This window comes from Cuculus canorus, chromosome 3, assembly GCF_017976375.1.
Source record: "Cuculus canorus isolate bCucCan1 chromosome 3, bCucCan1.pri, whole genome shotgun sequence".
Taxonomy (NCBI): domain Eukaryota; kingdom Metazoa; phylum Chordata; class Aves; order Cuculiformes; family Cuculidae; genus Cuculus; species Cuculus canorus.
In genome coordinates this window covers 32,078,827-32,099,924 of record NC_071403.1, presented here as the reverse complement: position 1 = coordinate 32,099,924, position 21,098 = coordinate 32,078,827, and the positions used below count along the sequence as shown (strand labels likewise).

Genomic DNA, 21,098 nt, shown 5'->3' with positions numbered 1-21,098 from the left:
TAGAAGCAATCTAAATGGGTCATTTTCTGTGTCTGGAATATTTTTAGAAATGTCTGTCCTTTCTCCTAGCTCAGTGCTTGCGTGTGGGACACTGGCAACCAAACCTGATTTTTGAGTATGAATGTAGCATCTAATCCTTTTTTATGTGGTAAGAAGCAAATGTTTCAGTTTTTCATAATCCCAAACCATATGCTTGTTTTAGACATTCTAGTCCATCCTTGATTATAATGAGCTTCTTTATTCATAGTTAGTAATTTTTCCTTTGAAACCTTCTGTATCATTAGAGAGAATCTTTTTAGAAAAAAGATAAAATTGATTAAGCAAAGAGATAAGGATATTATTTAAAAATGGAAACAGCTAGAAGAGAAAACCATAGAAACTGTATGATGGAGTCATAAAATGTGTTGGATGTTGATTTGCCATTCTGGTTGATGGTTTCTTTTTTTGTTCCAAAGCAGCATAGCTAGAGAGAGCTAAGGACTCTGCTTGATAGTAACCTTCTAGAAGACTGAGAGACTCTGAAGGACAGGTTCTTCTTTACCTGTTTTATGCTTCCTTTTTCAGGAATTCACAAGCCTGCATTGCAACACTTTCAAACATGCACTGTAAGAAGTTTTAATCTTTGTTTCCCTCCTTCCTCAAAGTCTGGTTTGCAGTGTTAAGCTTTTCACATGTTTTTTCCCGACTTGCAACTTGCCTATATACCGTTTTTGCAGGATGGCAGTTTATGTTAATTTTCAAGACATTAATGTCCATTTAGATCCCAAGTTAAATCTGTTAGCTTCATTTTTAGAGTATTCAGCTAGTCTCTAAGCTTGAATTGCAGGCAAAATGATAGATGGGTTTGATTTCATGTTGGAATGCGAAGAACCTGTTGGATATTGTCATTGAGGATCATCTGGAGAGCAGCCTCGTGGAAATGGGGGATTCTGGTTAATGGCAAGTCAAACGTGAGCTCTGGCATCCAGAAGGGCCAACTGTGTCCTGGGGTCCATCAAGCACGGCATTGCTAGCCAGTCAAGGAAGGTGATTATCCCATTCTATTCTGCACTGGTGTGGCTCCACCTTGAGTATTGTGTGCAGTTTTGGGTGCTGCAGGATAAAAAGGGTGTAAGGCTACTGGAGAGAGTACAGAAGAGGCCACAATGTTGGTGAAGCTTTTAGAGTGCAAGTCATATGAGGAACAGCTGAACTCACTTGGTCTGTTCAGCTTGGAGAAGAGGAGAGTGGTGGGAACACCTCATAGCAGTTTACTGCTTCCTCGCCAGAGAAGGAGGAGCAGCAGATCTCTTCTCTCTGGTGATCAATGATAGGACCCAAGGGAGTGGCAGGAAGCTGTGCGGGGCAGGTTTAGGTTGAATGTTAGGATAAAGCTCTTCACTCAGGGGGTGGTGGAGCACTGGAACAGGCTCCTCAGGGAAGCAGGAATGGTGCCAAGCCAAGCCGTATTAAAGAAGCATTTGGACAATGCACTCAGACTCATGGTGTAAATTTTGGGGTTGTCCTGTGCAGGGATAGGAGTGAGACTCGATCCTGTGGGTCCCTTCCAACGCGAGTCATTCTGTGAATCTATGGAGAAGTCTGATTCACCTATACTTGAGAATAGTACTTCAGAAAATAGACTTTGGATTGTGTCAGGACCTTAATTTCATATGACTGTAGTAGTAATGTTGATATATCTGGAGTTTTAAATAAAGAAAATGCGTGTTCAGTGCAGAGTTACAGCCCTTAAAAAGTGCAGACTTTCCAGGCTGCAGAAAACAGGCAATGAATGATTTCAGTATAGTGATAATGATCATGTTGTTGTTCAGAAGAGTGGGTTTTTTTTTAACAATTAAAATTTATCACTGGTACATGGTGGTCTTACTAGTGCATGTGTTAATTTGTTAATATGCAAGCTTTGGAGATAAGATTTAATAAGTGACTCCAAGATCTATTTAAAATGTGTAAAATTATAAATTAATTTCTGTTTTTAATTGGACAAAAAGATGCTAGTTATTGATACATAATAATTTTTCTTCTATTACAGATGCTGCAGGTTTTATGTAGATGTAATTCCAATGGAGTGCCTCAAAATCACTTGTTATCCCAAGTTGGTGAAAGTTTATTAGTAAAAATTAAATATGTTGTAATTATCACATATTTAAAAAAATAAAGTAGGATTTAAAAAAATATGTTCTGTAGTTAGAGGATATTGTAGGGAGAGAAATTTGTTTGTTACTTTGTTTAACTATTCTGTAAACCAACCACTTGAGTTCCAAACTTTCTATGTCAAAAGTGCAAATTTAAGTTGTGCTCCTGCAAAGTATTGAGTTTCAGTTTTTCTCAAAACTGCATTTATTTTTAGCATATCAAGCTTATTATAGAAGTATGTTTTGAAGAATATCAACATTTAAACCTATTTAGAAAAGCAGAGGCTTTTACAATTCCCTTCCTACGTGCACTATTATTCTTCAATTTTTGTGTGTCTGTTATATGACAAGCTGTCTTTTGTCGATGACATCAGAATTTGATCCTGATATGGGGCTGCTGCTTAACAATTTTCGTGTTTCTGCTGGGCAAGAGAGTGCCATATTCAGGCTTTCTTCAACATTCAAAAACTAGTGCTCCAAAATCTCAGGTGACTACTATGTTAATCTCAATCTCGGTTTCATCTGTGAAAGTGGAAATACTTCAGCCTGTGTCTGTCATCTGGCAATATATTCATGCATGTGCTAACAGTAACATTTCTGTGGTATAGGTGCATATTCTTTGGAACATAAATCCTTTTCCTGGTACACAGCCTGAATAGTTGAGTTAGATAGTGTGGTTTTGTTGTGGTAAGGAAGGAAATAATCTGATCCTGCATCTCTGGGTGCTTCTGGCATTGCATGGACAATCGTGTGTCTGGTATGTGTTATGAGGAAAAATATTTTTTGGTGAATTTGATTATTGTTGGAGAAATTCAGGTACTGAATCTTTAGTACAACCAACAACACTAAGAAAATAAACTTCCAAACCGTTCACTGGCAAGTAAGGTTCCCTTATTCACTATCAAAACCAAGCTAAAGCTCAGTAAGTTTAGAATTTATGCTTTCTGCAAATAGCTATAATTTATCAATTATTAAGAGAAAATAATACTACTTTTGTCCTGTTTAATGCACAAGTTGTTTCAGTCCCTCTGCAGTAGAAAGTTGCAGAATAAAATGAATGCCTGTCAACTTGGTCGAAGCTTAGGTATGTTCTCTCGTCTGTGTAACATGCGTGAAAATAAAGTGAGAGGCAAAGTGGTTTGGTTTTGTGTTAGAGCTAATTGAGATGTAGTGTGTCCAGTGTATGAGAAGTTGGGACAGAAAATATGGAGTTCAAGGATCTTGGCTTTTTGAGAAGAAAGTGGAGAATTCCTAGGCTTTAATCAAAGAGTTGTAACTGAATGTTACCGGTGGTGGATTTTCCTGTTTAAAAAAGTTGTCATCTGTGCACCACTTTGGGCTTTGTCTAAGATTTGTTGGGCAAATCATTAGTCCATGATGTTTTTGTCCTGTTTAATATCTGCATACCTTTTTCTAACAAAGAAAATGAAAATAACAATGTCAAACTTCCTGAGGATATATTTTTCTTCTGTATTCAGTTTTTGAGGAGGTTGCCTATGTTCTGAGTTTGTAACATGTTTTTTGTTGTAATAACAGAGAATTTTAGAAAGCTATTAAACGGAATACAGAAAGGCTCTCTGGAGGATGTATTGTGTGTCCTAACCGCTGAGTCATACAGTAATACTTGCTCTTTTTCTGCTATTGTAAATCTTGAGTTGTTTTGTTGTTAGTGGAACAACTACAAAGGGAAGGTGAATAGATTTCTAATTTGTGTTTGCTTATGTATATCTTCAATATATGTATTCTCTGCCATGGGAAGTAGGACATATGCTTATGCTCCCAGAAAGCCAAGGAAGATGTTTTTGCTTTGTGTAGGACAAACCTAATATTCAAGATGTTCATCCCTCTCTCCTGGCCATGTTTTGCAAGAGAAGATAAGCACATCTACCTCTATCTTTGAAGGGATGAATGTAAACAGCTGTGCTCTTCTTTAGTGGATAAAGAAGCTTGCCTACAGGTTTAAATCTGACAGATGAAATCTAGAAAAGGAATGGAATATAAAATGTACTTATCTTTATTGTTATCCATAGATTTTTAGATTATACTCTCTCCACATCATGAAGATTCTTCTGTGATAGGCAGACTGTACTGCCATGGACATAGGACGTGGCTGAGGCTGAGTTGTTCCCAGATACCTTGACAGATAGCTGTCTTCAGATGTCCGGGCAGACATACCTTAAATGTTTTATTAGATCTAGGCTCCAATGGTATGACCAGATTTGACTGAATGGTATATAGTGCTTGACATTACATGTTAGTATAAAAGCCAGTTGTTTTTTTTTTTGTGTAAAGCTGTCTATGCAGTACTGAAAAAATGTGTCTGTTAAATGAAAGGTTATGCATCTGTGGGAATGGAGTCATAGGGTACTGGTCTCTTTGTTAGCGCGTTTCTTAGAAAAATGAAGTATGCTTGAAAATAAACATAAAAATAGTTTTTAATACCTCCCCTCCTCCCAATATTTCAGTATTAAACAAAGCAAAGTTGTTGGATGCATTGTCAGTAGTGTAAGTTTGTTTTATGGCATACTAGTAGTCTCAAATGCTGCATGGGGACAGACAATAAAAATGAAGCTGACCTTTAACTGTTTAGTGTGATGGTTTGGTAGGGAAATAAGAATTGTTGGAATGTGAAAATATGTTTCATGTGTGATTAGGAACTTCCCTCAGATTGGTAACCGCTGTCACGGAAAGAGAGATCTCCACAGATGTGTGACTGCCTCTTTCTAAGAGCACAGGAACCTTCAGTCACTGTAACATTCTGTTGTGACATCTATGTAGCAGGTATTCTGTGGAATTCATAAGTTGCTCTTTGTCAGAACGCTTTGAACTTCAGGTGTTAGAAACTAATTGAAGTCAACATTTCACTTCAGCCCTTGCCAACCTTTGCAATCCACGTCACTGCTTGGGATAGTAGGTGCATTCACTCTGCTGTTAAACGTCTTCTGCAATCTCAAGAGTGTAGTTTTCTAAATGGGATTTTTTTTTAAAGTGGCCATAAAAGAAAGACAACAGATCCTGTCAGAAGTATGAAGAAGTAGTGTGCAATGTGACCAGGCTAGTTTAACTCCCTCCTAAATATAACTCTTCTAAAAATAACTCTCCTCCAGACAATAAAAATTTACTTAAGTCAACAGCACCTTTTAGCAGACATTGACAAAATGTTGGTTTCTGCTTTTTGAGCTTTTAGTTAAAGAATGTAAGCAAACAATAATTTAAACTCTTCCTAGTAGATAATGTTGCTATGTTACGCTGTCCTTGCTGGTTTTTGTGCAAGATGAACACTACAAGTAAGGATTTAATTTGTGTTCTGATTTTTTTTCCTCATCTTACCATTCTCTTCTCTTTTCTACAGAATTGCAATGTTTTACTTGCTGTGGCGGTATCTAGTTTGAGCAAGAGACAACAGTCTCAGTTGTACAATAAGTTTCTGTTCACAGTTCTTGCCTTGTCATTCCTTGCTAAGTGAACCAATAACTAGAACACTGTGTGGTGGAGGGAGGTAAGACTTCTCTGCGTGATAAAGCAGGATGATGGCATGCGAGGCTTGTTTTAGAGTATAGATATAGTACACAAGACTAGGCAAGTAAATGCATTGCAAACTCATAAGGCAGGTGTCAAGCTATGCTTACTTACATTGCTGGGTCACTTTAAGCTTTCCACATACTCACATTAATCATTTTAACAGCCTAAATAATAACTTGTAAATCGAGGGTATAGCTTGGATTTTTTTTTTTTCTAATTGCTGTTAACTGTGATACATAATTTTCTTTCTGCCAGTATTCTAGTTATAAAGCTAATCATTTTTTTGAAATACTTTAAAGGTAGGCATGCTAGTCAGATATGTTATACCGTGCTTGTTTTCATAAGCATGAGTTCATTATTATGTACCAGCAAATTCTAGATTGTTAAGACAGTGAACGTTTTAGTTTTATTTGTAATAACTTATATAATTTAAGAGCCAGGGGTATGAAGAGAAAGTAAAATCTAGTGTTGGAATTTTGAATTCTTTGTCACATATTAAAATAATTTTTTTTTCTTAATTATTAGCTAGTCTCATGCATGTGGGGTTTTTTGGGGGGTGTTTTTTACGTTGTGCTGTGTAAAGCTTGCTCAGGAGTAGGATTTTTAACTCAATGCATTTGTGTATATCTAGGACTTAAGAAAATATCTTTCTAAACAAAACTTTTCAGTTAACCTTAAATAAATTTTTGCTTGCTCTTTTATTGTAATTCTAGGCAGAACTATATTTAGTAAGAACAAAGTAAAGCCGTAATTCTGAGTGGATTTTTTTTATTGTAGCAGTTTATTTTAATAAAGAAACGTGCACAAGTGCAGAAAAGCCTTTGATGACAAATGATGCATGTACAAAATCCAAAAGGATTTCTGTGTGACTATTCACAACTGTGATAAATATAAATACCATATTACAGCTCATAGCATTTGTAGTTGCTATAGTGAAAGCCAAACAGTTTTTAGAGCTTCTCTCCTCCCTCCAAAGCCTGGGTGGCAGTGTTACTAAGGAAGAAAACTATTTGGTTTGATCCTATTGTCTCAAAACTGGAAGAAGCCAGTAACTAGAAATGAAGTTTAACAGGTGAAAAAGAGGATGTGGAAAAGTAGAGGAAATTACTAGCATGAACAGTGAGTAGTTCCAGGATCACATTATGACGTTTATGTTCTGAAAGAAATTGGCTCAGGCTTCCAGCTGTCTTAAAAATTCTGCCTCTGAATTAAAGAAAACCTCAGATGTTGTTGTCTGCAAGAATAATCTCATTTCTGGGTATTGCGGAATGACCATTATATCACATAATGTGTGTAGGCATCTCTGAAAAAAAAAAAAATTTGAAGTATTGCTGCTTTTTGGAATGGGCCAGATTTGTCTAAATAAAATATGATCTTGAAATCTACTATGGTGGTGTACAAAATAAGCACTTTACTCACAATTTGTTCTACCCCTATATGTCAGCTGCATTTTCAAATGAAATCTTATCTGTCTTTCGGTAAACTCATGCTTTTTTACAAAGAATACATGATTCTTCCAGTAAAAAGCAGCTTAATAGTTGCTTGCTTGCCAGTGTAGTTGTTTTTTCCATTTGATACTTACTAGAAAATTTAAAAGTGGAAAGTCAGACTCTAAGCCTTGTGATAGCCCTTTGATTTCCAATTACAGACTATGGATACGGTGGTTTTGACACAATATGAAAAAATTTGGTTTAAGGGCCTCTTGTGGTGTCATAACCACTTAGCTTTCTCACATAGATGGGCGGTGGGTGGGGATGGAATGTGGAGATTCCAAAGTTCTTTTCCGAGGCCTTCTGTGATACGTCTTTGAGAAGAAAATGGATGACTGCTAAAGAAGGAAAAAACCCCTGAAGAGGCGAGTGAAAGCTCGTAGTTAAATAGCCAACAGCAACCCTCCCCTCTCTTTCACCTGAAATACTGAACCAAGAACACAGAGTAGCCAGTTGTGCTTTGAATCCATTCATTTTACTTTTGGTTTTATTTTCAAATAGTGTTTTATCCTCTTTATTTCTGTCCCTCCTTTAAGAAGTACTAAACCTGATAAATGATGAAAAGGGGAATACAACTGCTGTCATACTTAGCAATTTGTCCTACTTACATGAAAAAGACAACAGTTTTGAAAACACCAGGAAGTCGTTGCTGTGGTCAGTCTCCTGTGTGTGCAAAACAGGAAGATTTTGGTTGTTTTCAGTATAGAATGAAAGATTATGTTCATAGTTGTGCCTGATTCCATCCTGGCATGATGGAGCTGCAAGATATATGGCTTGAGTGGACGCAATAGATGCCATTATCTGTAAAGGCACAGAAGGCAATCACTAAGATAAGGAGGGTAAAGCAGTGCAGCAAGAAACTGTAAAAAGGAGTTGGATGGAATAGAAAAAAAATAAGCATTTGTGATTTTTCAGATATCCACAGAGTTTAAGGGGCACTGGAGACTTCTGTGTGGTTTTCTCGTTTAGGAAAATTCACATTAAGAACTGTCCATTTCTCTCTTAAACTACTTCAAGCCCTGACCATTTCAGAATTGGTAGTAGTATTGTCAAGGTTTATTTAAATGATGTATTGAATGTTGATAGAGAGCTTCATTGATAGATAGGTTGTATACACTGGGAAGAGTTGAAGTTAATGAGAGAGTGGAGGGGGATTAAAGGCTAGAAAATGCACCAGAAGTGAATCTGGGAACTGGGAAAGGGAGAAAGGAAGATAAATCTGATGTGTAGATGAACAATTTAGGGAAAAGTAAAAGGTGAAAAGGAGCTTTGGAAGAAAGTTCTAACAGGCTGATATGTACATTTGAGAAGAAATGAAAAGCAACGGTAATGGAAAGGAAAATAAAAATTTCTGGGAAATAAAATCCTGTATACGAATATAATTGTTGGAAAATGTGACTGAAAACTGTGTTGAGGGAGAAAAGCAAGCAGAGAAAGATAATAAAAATGCTATGAATACAGAGGATCAAAGTGCATATCCAACCTAAATGAGGGACTCATTTAAGAAAAGAAAAATACCTGAATTTACAGTTTTACAAAAATAGAAGAGAGGAAGAGGGATGTGGGGTACAAAACTAGGTTAAACTACAACTTGACATTATAAACTGTATGCAGATCTGAAAGGTGTATAGGTATTAGGAAAGCATCTTTATGGGCCGTATTTGTTTTATTCAAGGGAACCTGTAGACAGTCAGACTAATATCTTGTTAGCCATTGTCACTCATCCTATAATCTTAGTAGCAGTTAGGTTTTCATCTTGACTTCTGGCAGATGCTTTTTTCTTTAAAGATAGCAACAGAAGATTTTGTGGAGCCAGTTATTTAAGTGTGGGTATGAGGCTTCAGTGCCTTATGTTAACAATCCACACAAGGCTCCAGCAATGTCTGGTTTTAAGAACATTATGCTCTGAAACTTACTGACTAACTTAGGCTAATATGTTGCATAAAATACTTGAGGCTGAAGTTGAGACAGGAACCCTGTTCTTGTTTCTTATATGTCTGTATTTTGAACAAGTATGGATTTTATATGGAGGTAATATTTTAAGTAGGTTCTGTAAGTTTCAGAAATGTTTGTAAGAACCTAGATTGTCAAGAAGTCCTTGCAGTATCAATTTCATTAGGCAGTACCTGCTGATGGTTCTTGCATTCATGTCACCTTGCAATTCTATGGCCTTGCTGTAAGTGGGGTTGGATACTCATCCAAGGGCTTTTTGGTTTTGTTTGCTGGATTATGTTTTACTTTTATTAATTTTTCTGTTCTTCTTGGACAATTCTGCCTGCATGTTGGGGGTGGAAGCGTTGGGGAAGAAACTGCAGGATTTCTGTCCATGCTGCCTGAAAAGTGATTATCAAATTATTGCCTAAGTATCCATTGCAGGTTGCTACAAAGCTTTTCCAAGAATTCCCTTCAAATCTATTTCTGCACTTGTAAAATGAAGAAGACTTTGCAATTGATTTCAATAGAGCCGGGCTCCTCATAAAATGAAGCAGGCTGGGGAAGCTGGGTGGCTGGAGGGAATTCCTGAGGCTTCTCTTTCAAGACACAAGTAGTCATTTCCATTTTCATCTTAAAAGATGAAAAGATTTTAAGCTAGTGGGGTGAGAAAATAAGGCATCTATGTAAGTTTAGAATCAGACTTTACATATCGGTTAGACTTTTGTCAGAAATAATTATGAAGAGCATTCTACAGTTATAACTTTCTTTCTAAATTCATGTCTGTAAATGGTCCTTATTCTTCTTAAACTCAGACCATTTTTCAGAAGAAAATAATTCTCACAAATTCGTTATCCCAAGCTGGAGCCTTAGATTCATATTCTGTGAATCCCTTAAATTAACTTCTTAATTTTAAAGTGCAACATTGAGTGGGAAGCTTTAGTAATGAACTTGGGGATGAGGAAGTTTGTAATAAAATATGCAATAAGGGTGACAGTCGAAATGAGTTTTTATGTTCTCAGTTCTTTAAGACAGTAGAAGGAGATTATTCTAAAATCAAATGTGCAGTTTGCATACATAAGTTAGTTATCAGTAATCCGATGCCATGTCAAATAGGCTTCTTTTCCAGAAGAATGTAATACATAGTTTATATTGAAAAGTTAAAGTAATGCAGAGGGAGGGGAGGAAGTTTGTTTTGCATGACATTCTTCTCACAAAATAATCCTTTAATAAAGCATCGGGATCGGTTCAGTTCAGACTATTTCTTAGTATGTTAGATGCTTCAGGTGAAAGGTTGTGTTTTATTTTATTGATAACTGCTAACTTCCTTTCTGTTTAATTTTATATTGTATGCAACTACTTTAAGGGGAGGTGGACAAACATTCTTAGATAATTATCACAACATTAGGAAAATTAGGTTTGTTTTTCTATATCTGCTTCCACCTATGCTTTTAATTCTTTAGTAGTTTTAAGTCTCTTCATAAGATAAAACTGTAGACGTGATGGCTGGGGGCCTCACTTTATCCAGTCCAGACTCCTGTTCTGCTTAGAACTATGGGCAGCACTAAGCCAGGCTGGGTATCTTTGGATGAGTCCTGAACACTTGCATGTGCTCCCATGGAGCTCCCACAGGCTTTCTCTGTGACCTGTTTCATCTCTAGTATCGAGGAATTTTCTCCAGAAGTCCAGTCTGAACTTTGAGTTGCAATTTATTTGCCATTCACTTTTAACTGCCTACAACTACCCAGAAGAGTTTGACTCTTTTGTCTCTGTTACGCCTATCCAGTAGTTGTTACTTGCTGTTATTAAATTGTTCCTGAGTCCTTTTGGCTGAAACAGTCTAGCTTGCCCGGTATTCTTGGAGGCTGTGAGTTCTTGGCCCTCTACCATCTGTGGGGACCCTCTCCAGTCTTTTTGAAATGGCAGCCCCCAAAACAGTGTTTTAGGTCTTGCCATACTAGTGCTGAGTTAGAGGGGAACAGTAAATTGCCTCTTCTGTTTTTTCTTGTTTCTGTCATGTTCTTTTTCTTCCTAATATATCCCAGTGTGCTGTTTGTTGGTTTTGTGATGAAAAAGCATTGTGGACTTGTCTGTAGCTTAGTGCACACAGATCATCCTCAGCAGGGCTAGTCAGCCGATACTGATGTGTGGAGCAACTTTCCCTCCTTGTACTTCCTACTGAGCTTCAAAGTTTCAGATGACTCACTCCTCAAGTTTCTCCATGTCCCTCTTTTTACTGTTTTACAATGAGTTTGATTGGAGGATTCGTTTTGTTTTAGGTTTTTTACCATGTCAAAATGGGATCAGAGCTAGATGTTCTGTACAATTCTGCTTACAATCTGTGGTAATCTAAAGGCAGCTCAGGAATCAAGGACTCATCAAAGTGAAGAATGGCCCTGAACATCTTGAAGGCCCAGTCCCTGGGGAAGGGCTTTTTTAGTTTTCTTCTTTTTATCTTGGAAAAAAAAAAAAGGGTGTGTGTGTGTCAAATTTCCAAACTTGTAAATTAACAAGAAAAGGAACATTTCTGTTTTAACTTTCATCTTTGTAGTGATGTGAAGTTACTAACACCAAACAGTTTCACAGTGGCATGCCCAAAAAGTTTTAGTAGTAGCAAGAGCAGTGGTTACACAATCACTTCAACACAGTATTAGTCTGTGTCGGCCTTCAAGGATCTCACTCCAGTAGACTGACCATATATTACAAGTGTTGAATTTCTTTTATAGGTGAATAAATACCTCCTTTTTGGAGATGTAATTGCCAGCAGCTTTCAAAGGAGGAAAAATGGACAGATATTTAAAAAATATCATACAGTCACATTGCAAATATCTGTAGTAAAACCTGCTTTATATGTGGATGCCCCATCCCTGGAGGTGTTCAGGGTCAGGTTGGATGAGACTCTAAGCAACCCGGTCTAATAGGAGGTGCCCCCTGTGGCAGGGAAGTTGTAACTGGATGACCTTTAAGGTCCCTTCTGACCCAAACCATTCTATGATATTTCAGCTACAATTATTGACATACTATGTTTTGAGTAATACAGTTAATATTTGGGTTCTTTTTGCATAAATAGTGAGGTCTTTTACCAAATAAGACTGCAAGATTAAGGCCTGAAGTACTTGTATCCAGTAAACACAGAATGAAAGCTAGTAGTAGCAATGCAAGCCTCCTATCCACGCACCAAATGCTATTACTCACTTTAAATTAATATTTAACATAGTTGCTTTAAGGATGTGAAAGGAAGCTGGGTGTTCCTTTCCTTCTCTCAATTCAAAGGTTATTTTCCACCATTGAAAGCACTTTGTTTTAAACTGCGCAGATATGTGTGGTTTCCTGCATTTTGAAAAACTGTTTTTCTGATTTTGCAGTGCATGTACATTCGAAGACAGAGGCCTGTAGTGATTTCTCTACACTTCTATGTGAATTCCACATTCAATTTTGGGGCTCTGTGTGCTTTTGTACAGTTGTAGCGTATTGCAATCAAAAGACTAGTAAACGTGGTGCTTCTGCTTTTTGGGCAGGGGGCTTTTTGATTGATACTGGATGTTGGTTTTGTTCAGTTGTTTTTCTCAGCTGGAAATGTAGCATCCACCTGTGTAAAGCCTGGGAATGGAGTGCTGAATTCCCAAGACACTAGTAGATTTCAGAGAGCCCCAGGTGGAGTTACTTATGCATCTTATGCTCGTCTTACCTATTAATTTTCTGTGAGCTGGCTAATTTAGGCAAAATTGTAATCCCTGTAGGTATCATGATAGTCCAAACAATAGTGACTCTGGAAATATATTGTAGGTCACTGTGTTGTTTGTATTTCTTCATTTATACTGCAGGGCAAACAAATGCGTATTCTTTTAGTTAGCATACCTGCTGAAGTGCAGGACCTTTCCTCAACATTATTGCTCTGTGGCAAGAGCATTATTACAACTTATTTTTTCAGTCAGAAGAACAATAGGAGGAATAATGCATTTAAAAATACCAAATCATATTTAATTTGTTGCTTAGCAGCCAAAGCAAATTATGGAAATCTCTGAGATAGATCAAATATTGCTTTAGTAAAGGGATTTCAGATTAGTTTGTCCATTTTTGTTATTTACTATTACACCAATGTTCAGAGTTGAGGGAGGGCAGTGTCTTTTCTGAGTTACTGAAGTTCTAATTAGCCAGAATCATTTTGATGAAACCTGAAGGAGCATCAGGACAGTGTGTGCAAAAGCGTGTATTGAAACAAAAAAGGGAGGAGGGGAAGGAAGAAAGGCAAAAAATAAGAACAGCTCTGCCTTTTGAAATCTCACCAGATGAGCACTTTAATTAGATACATAGATGAGAAAACATAACATAGTCCTAGTCTGAATGTTTAGGGAATTCTGTGGATGCCAGTTTAATTTACTAGTGTTTTCACCATGTAAGTTAAAGCGTATGGAAAATAGACTAGTCTTTGCTACTAAAGATACGGGTGATTCACATTATGCATAGGGAAGCAAAGTTATGTATGAAATTTTAATCATTTGGTCTTAATTTTCCTGTGTATAGTTGGATGCAAAGAATAGTAATTACCATAGGAATAACAAACAAAGCTTTGAGCACATAGATTTGTTTCAATTTTTTCTTTCTCTAACATTTTGCTGTGAATTGACATTTTGAGGGTTGGGAATCGTAAAATGGTTTAGGCTGGAAGGGACCTTAAAGGTCATACAGTTCCACCACCCCTCATATGGGCAGGGATGCTTCCCAGTGACCAGGCTGCTCAGAGCCCCATCCAGCCTGGCCTTGAACACCTCCAGGGATGGGGCATGCACAGCTTCTCTGGGCAACCTGTGCCAGTGCCTCACCACCCTCACAGTGAAGAATTTCTTCCTAATGTCTAATCTAAATCTTTCCCCTTCCAATTAAAAGCTATTCCCCCTCATCCTATCACTCCATGCCCTTGTAAAAATTCCCTCCCCAGGTCTCCTGAAGCCTCTTCAGGTACTGGAAGGTTGCTATGAGGTCTCCCTGGAGCCTTCTCTTCTCCAGGCTGAACAAGCCCAACTCTCTCAGCCTGTCCTCATATGGGAGGTGCTCTAGCCCTCTGATCATCTTCGTAGCCCTCCTCTGGACCTGTTCCAACAGCTCCATATCCTTCTTATGCTAGGAATTCCAGAAGTGGACACAATATTCCAGATGAGGTCTCCCAAGAGAGGAATAGAAGAGCAGAATCACCTCCCTCGACCTGCTGTCCATGCTTCTTTTTATGCAGTCCAGGGTAGGGTTGACCTTCTGCTCCCGTTGCTGTCTAATGTCAAGCTTCTCATCACCCAGCACCCCCAAGTCCTTCTCAGCAGGGCTGCTCTATCGCGTTGTCTCCCATCCTGTATTGAAACCACAGATTTGCATAAATCATAAAATCTATAAAACAAAATCCATTTAAAGATGGAAGTACCTCCAGGTTGATTTAACAGTGAGATGTATATATAAATACACACATAATAAAAAATAAAAACAAAAAGAGAGATGTGTTAGTATGCAGGTAAGCATTAAGGTGTTTGCAAATAGAGCCGGAGTGCTCCGTGCTGACTGAGGAGCAGACCTAGCTGAGCAGAGGATGCTCATATGTGTCTAATGTGAGATCATCTGAGGAGCTGGTACAACTATAAGAAAACCACCAAAGCTCAAGCTGCCTTTTTTTTTTTTTTTTTGGCTGCAGTGCAGGCTGATGGCCTCTCCTGTACCTGTGCTGTGTGATGCCAAGCAGGAGGTGATGCTGGTAGGGCTTAATCAGGCCAGCCAGCGGCATCTGAATTTGAAGTGTTGGAGCATGAAGGAAGCAGCTGCTGCAATGCATGAGAGCTAGGTGCTATAACAGGAGGTGTTCGTATAGATGTGAAGAAAGGGAATTCCCAAGCTTAAAGCATGAAAAGGACCAATTTTGAGTCAATGTTTAGTTATCATGAACCTGTTGCTGTCATAAATGATCTCAGAAACCTAAACCCTTTTGGAAAGAAAAATCCTTTTGGTTGGAAGCTTGATGTACGCTGATCTTGTTGTTACCCAATGCACAGGCCACAACCCATTTTTTTTGATTGTCAATGAGAAAATAGAATATGAAGTTCTCTAGCTATAATCACAAGTGTGACTTGTTACTTTTACCTCCTCTAATTCTTTGGGCTTTTCTTCTTTCAGTTTCTTTTGTTATAAAGATAGTGTTCACCCTTCTTTTAAAGTTTCTCTTTCTGGTTGAAGTGAGTAATCGTGTGTGGGCAGCATCATTTTGAGAGTAGCTTTTGATGCATAAGCAGCTGCTGCAGAGAGATACTGGATATTTATGGAAGGTTTTATTTTTTTTTAAATGAGCAGAATATTTCTTATCCTAAGATAGAGAAGAAATACATACTTTTCAAATTAAGATATAGAAAATGTTAGCAACTTCTGTATGACGAACACTTATTTTATAAAAAAACCCAAGCACAGTACAACCTGAATGTTTAGTTTCTTCTTTACTGTGAAATATTTCTGTAGTTTATATTATATGGGCTTCCAATAATCTTGTTTATGCAGTATCTTTTGTTTAAAGGTATTTATGTACTTTAAGGCTTAATTTGATTTAGTAAAACGTGTGAGAAGCCTGGGAACTATCTGTTTTCTTTCTTATCAAAAAGCTAAAGGAGTGGAGAATCTTTGTGGGCTGCTTAAAATTAACACAATGCAAGAAGCTTGGAAGAAGAGCCAACTCCCCAGACTCCTTATTCTCTAGTATAAAAATTATTCTCTTTTGTTTTTTTGGCATTCAGAATTCTGTTTCTAAGTCTAATTTTAGGCACTTGTTAAATCCCAGGATACAGAACAGTGCTGACACAAATATCATATTTTCTAAAAGATACTTGGATACTAAAACTGAAAATTGTCATCGTAGTTTAATTGTAGTAGAGGAAAGGGGCTCTTACTATATTGTGTTTGCATTTTTGGTTTGTTTTCCCGACAGAAACAGGTGCTGTTATTATAGTCTATAGTTTCAGTGGCAAAGAGACTTAAAAGCATGCAGGGAGCATCACTTTGAATTTCATCACTGAAACACCAAAGATAATTTTACTACTCAACAGTGGGCAAATTTGCTTGCAGACAGAAGCCTTAAGGGAGATAGCCTACAAATTAGCAATGAAATCATTAGAAGTGATCTGTTTCTCTAAGGTAGTACAGTTTTTAGTTTGAATTGTAACAAACACGTTTATCTGTACAGGACCTTTGCTTTTGTCAAAACTTTCCATAGGTTGGCTTTTCTCCATGTCTTCTTTATGAGCCATATAGCTTCAACTATAGCCATTTAGGCAGTGTTTCTCACAGGCACCTTCTTGTCATATGCTCACTTCTAGGACACACGTAGTCTGTGTATTTCTGACAGAACCAGTGCTTATTGAATGTGCATTACAGCAGAACCATCAACATTCCTGCTTGTCTGTTGGAAAGGCAGCATCCAGATAGGGCACCATAACAATTTATGTAGCATGCTCCCGACCATGTTCTTTTCTCAGGAACGTCGAGAATATCTTGATGACTTATGCAGCTGCAGTCTGTTTCTGTTTCCTCTTGCATGGAGGAGGGGTGAGTGAAATACAGGTGTCCTTAAGGAGCAGACTGTAGCCCCTTTCCCTTATGATGTTTGAAAGGAGCCAAATGAAGAGCATGGACTTAATGTCAGGTGAACTGGGTTGGCAGGTTGCATGTGTATCTTGAATTACGTCATTTGGGAAATGGTGGTGTTCCAAAGAGGCTGAAGGTGCTCTGGTGACTGTTTTTCTCTCAGTTTCTGGAACTAACTAACTGTGTAGGAGATTTGTTGAATTGAAAATGATTTGGCAAGAACAATGCTGAATCTTGTTTTCTAGTGCCTGTGATCTTGTGGTCAGGGAAGAGGTTTGAGACTTATAGGGTTTTTGTGTGCACGTGCTGATATTTGGAATACAAACTTGTGAGGAATTGTTCTGTCTTGATTTGCATTGAAATGCGTTTGGAGATTACATCACCTTGCAGTATTGGATCATTAATCTTTATTGCTAAGTTTCTTCATTTAAGAGCTTGAATAACATCTATATCCCTGATGTAGACAGAGTGAATTTGTCTACCTGTCTGTATTTATATTTCTAAAGTAATAAATTCTAAGTAAGCAGAAGATACCATGATAATTGATGTTATTCAGAGCTGCAAAGCTGTGGTTGTAGCAAATATGTGAAATTGTGTAGTCTGTACAGAGAGCTTTTGTGCCTACAGAACAAAAAAGTGCACACGTTCTGTATGTTTTGTAAGCTCAGATAATTTCCTTCTGCCAATGCATATCTGGAGTTTACTTGAAATTACCAAAGCTGAGTCTCTTTCCTAACACTTCTCTGGGTAAATTCATTGTAGCCACTTTTCAGGAATGCAGGCAATTTGCTGAAGGCTTTCTGTGGAATTATTAAGAATTAACTACACTTGCTTAGTGTATACATTATTAACAGGAGTCATTCAATGAACATGAGGTTAGCATTATCCATTAGGAGTGTCTGAATATTGTAGTTCATTTTCATTCTAATGTCAATAAAGTTTCCGATAAAAGGAAATGTGGACTGTGTGATTGGCAAACTTTGGCAGATTTTTTTTTCTTTCGTAAACACTGAGATGCCTTTTAAAAATATTTATTTATTTTAACACTTGGCTATAAATAAGAATGCTACAGTCACATTCAAGTGTCCTCAGACATGAAGGCTTTCCCAGCATTCTTGGTACTCTGCTGTGAGAAATTCCTGTATACATTTTGTTTAGGAAGAGCACCATATTATGATATGGTAGATCATATTGTATCACAGAACAGTTGATATTGGAAGGGACCTCTGAAAGTCATCTGGTCCTACCACCCTGCTCCAGCTGGGCCTCCTGGAGACAACTGCCTGGGACCATGTCCAGCTAGCTTTTAAAGCTCTCTAAGGATCTCTGGGGCAGCCTGTGCCAGGGTTTCATGACCCTCACAGTAAAAGAAAGTGTTTCCTGACATTCAGAGGGAGCCTCCTGTCTTTTAGGTTGTGCCTGTTGCCTCTGGTCCTGTCACTGGTCACTACTGAGAAGAGCTCAACTGTCATCTTTGCACCCTGCCTTCAGGTGTCCATATACATTGGTAAGGTTGTCCCCCTGAGCCTTCCAGGCTGAACAGTCCCAGCGCTCTCAGCATTTCTTCATATGTGATGTTCTCTGCACTTACCCTTGTTGAACTCCATGAGGCTCCATAATATGTTCTTTAATTTTTACATATAATACAGTGCTTTGCCATCAAATTCTTGTGTATTCTTCATATAGATTTTCAATATGTAAATAGAGATGACTTTCTGAATACATTTATGTTCTTTAATTGAACATTCTTGAAAATGAAGGAGGAAAAAATATTCTTTCTGCATTGTTGCTCTATTTCTGAAAAAGATAATGTGGATGTATTACAAGTGACTCAGAAAGCTTGAGCAGCAGTTTGAACATTGTAAATACAGTTATGACACTGATACAAACTTTAAACTTCTGTCTTTCCTTTGTCTTTGATTAAGTAAATAAAAAGTGAGAAATATACCCTAAAGAGAGGCCAAGATCTTAATGTATTGTTTTGTTGAAAGTTATTATGGGCTCTTTAAGTTAATAATTTTGTATTTATTTTACATCTTTATTTTTTAATTAGCACTGTTAAAAAATTGGCAGTAATGGTTGATCTTCCTTTTTATAGAGCAGACCATTTAATGTTTTTTATTGTTCTTTTAAATTTTAATGAGTCATTATTGGTGTGTTTATGAGGAACAATTACGGAAAGGGATGGTTCCCGAAAGAGGAAAAACATGAAAAATTAAAACAAATACATCATTTTAAGGAAATAATTCTGTAGTTCTCCACCCGATTGATATGAAAAAGTAGGACTTGGTCTACACCAAAAGAAGAGGATTTGCATGTTTATTCATTGTCTTTGTGCTGGAGGCATGCATGCAAAGGTGACAGTGAAAATTCTTATTGAGGAGCCCAACACTTCCTTGTCACACGATGCCCTTAGCAATCTGAAGGCATTCAGGGGAAAAAGGGAGAGCTGTCATAATATCAGGAATCTTCTGGTATAATTTAAATTTACCAGCTCTTATTTTTTGTCATTGTATTGAATCACACATTAGAACTATTATGTACTCCTTCTGATGTTTCTTCTCACCAGAACTTGTAACCTCCCTGTTATATCTCAAATGTCTTTCCTGCTCTTATTGCCAGCATCTCTTTTATTACCTCATTTAGGATGGCTCTGCAGAGGGATCTGGACAGGCTGGATCAATGGGCCAAGGCCAGTTGTATGAGGTTTAACAAAGCCAAGCATCGTGTCCTGTACTTGGGACACAACAACCCTGTGCGGTGCTGCAGGCTTGGGGAAGAGTGGCTGGAAAGCTGCCTGGCAGAGAAGGAGCTGGGGCTGTTGGTTGACAGCCAACTGAATGTGAGCCAGCAGTGTGCCCACGTGGCTGAGAAGGCCAATAGCATCTTGGCTTGCAAAAGAAACGGCATGACGAGCAGGATCTGGGAAGTGATTCTGCCCCTGTACTTGGCATTGGTGAGGCCACACCTCAGAATAGTGTGCTCAGTTTTGGGCCCCTCACTACAAGAAAGACATTGAGGTGCTGGAGCATGTCCAGAGAAGAGCAATGAAGCTATTGGAGGGTCTGGAGAACAAGTCTTATGAGGAACAGCTGAGGGAACTGGGGCTGTTTTGCCTTGAGAAGAGGAGGCTGAGGGGAGACCCTATAGCTCTCTACAGCTGAAAGGAGGTTGTAGCGAGGTAGGCGTTGGTCTCTTCTCCTGATTAACAAGCAATAGGATGAGAGAAAATGGCCTGAAGTTGTGCCAGGGTAGGTTTAGATTGGATATTAGAAAAAAATTTCTTTACCGAAAGTGTTGTCAAGCACTGGAACAAGCTGCCTAGGGAAGTGGCTGAGTCTCCATCCCTGGAGGTGTTCAAAGTAGATGTCGTACTACTTTGGGACATGGTTTAGTAGGCACGGTGGTGTTGGACTGACAGTTGAATTTGATGATCTTAGAAGTCTTCTCTAACCTTTACGATTCTTTGATTCCTTTTTTGAGATACCATTATTTTCTCCAGTGTGCAGGGATGATATTTACAACTTGGTGTGTGTATGTATTGATGTATCACCTCTTTGAAGCTATCTATAGCTGAAGGAGTTGCAGATTTTGTTGTATTGTACTGGATTTATGTGGCAAGGTCTTGGTAGCGAGAGGTGGGGTCCACTGCATAGGTGGCTTCTGTGAGGAGGCATTAGGAGTTGCCCCCATGGCAGACAGTTTCAGCCAGCTGCAAAACAGCTGAAAACTTCATTTCCTGTCACAGGAAAAGGTTTTTAAGGTTTTTAGAACAAGGAGTAGACCACTTCCAAGTACCAGGTGAAAATTAGAGAATGTGTTTCATGCTGTATGAATTCACACTCTCGGGTGAGACAGGGTGCTGAGATGCTGGAATAAGCTGCCCAAAGAAGTTTCGGTTGCTCCATCCCTGGAGATGTTTGAAGTCAGATTGCATGGGACTTTGAGGAACCTAATCTAGTGGAACATGGCAGGGGGGTTGGAACTACATGATCTTTAAATGCCCCTTCCAACCCAAACCATTCTATGCGTCTTAAGATCCAGAGAGGTATATGGTAGATATACACATTAGAAGAAATGGAGAAAGTAGAAATACATCATTTGATTGATGAATCTTACCTTAATTTTACCTTAGAAAATGCAGATAAAGAGTTTTTAACTGTTTGTAGTGAGAACTAATAAGAGGTATAATCTAGTCTCCAAATATATTATAATGACTAAAATGCTGTAATATAAATGCAGAGGAAACATTGAATTTCATAATACTGCTTGATGTTCATACATTAGAAAAAATTAAACTTGTAAAATAATTGTTTAATAACCCTCACCAGTTGCTGTGTTCGTCTTGCACATATGCATTACTGTAGGCATATTGAGCTTTGAAAATATAAGAATTAACTGTGTTTTAATTTAA

The 21,098-nt window shown here is 38.0% G+C and overlaps 1 protein-coding gene across 3 annotated transcripts in view; it reads left to right on the top strand.

The window, feature by feature from the left end:
- WASF1 (WASP family member 1) overlaps positions 1-21,098 on the top strand; it is a 95,065-nt gene that overhangs the window by 8,820 nt on the left and 65,147 nt on the right. The window contains exon 1 of one of the 3 annotated variants that reach the window (XM_054063674.1): positions 18,172-18,191. The exons of the other annotated variants lie outside the window; for them this stretch is intronic. The gene's annotated coding sequence lies outside the window, so the exon portion shown is untranslated. Of the gene's footprint in view, positions 1-18,171; positions 18,192-21,098 lie in introns of those variants that run through there. 3 annotated transcript variants of the gene reach the window in all.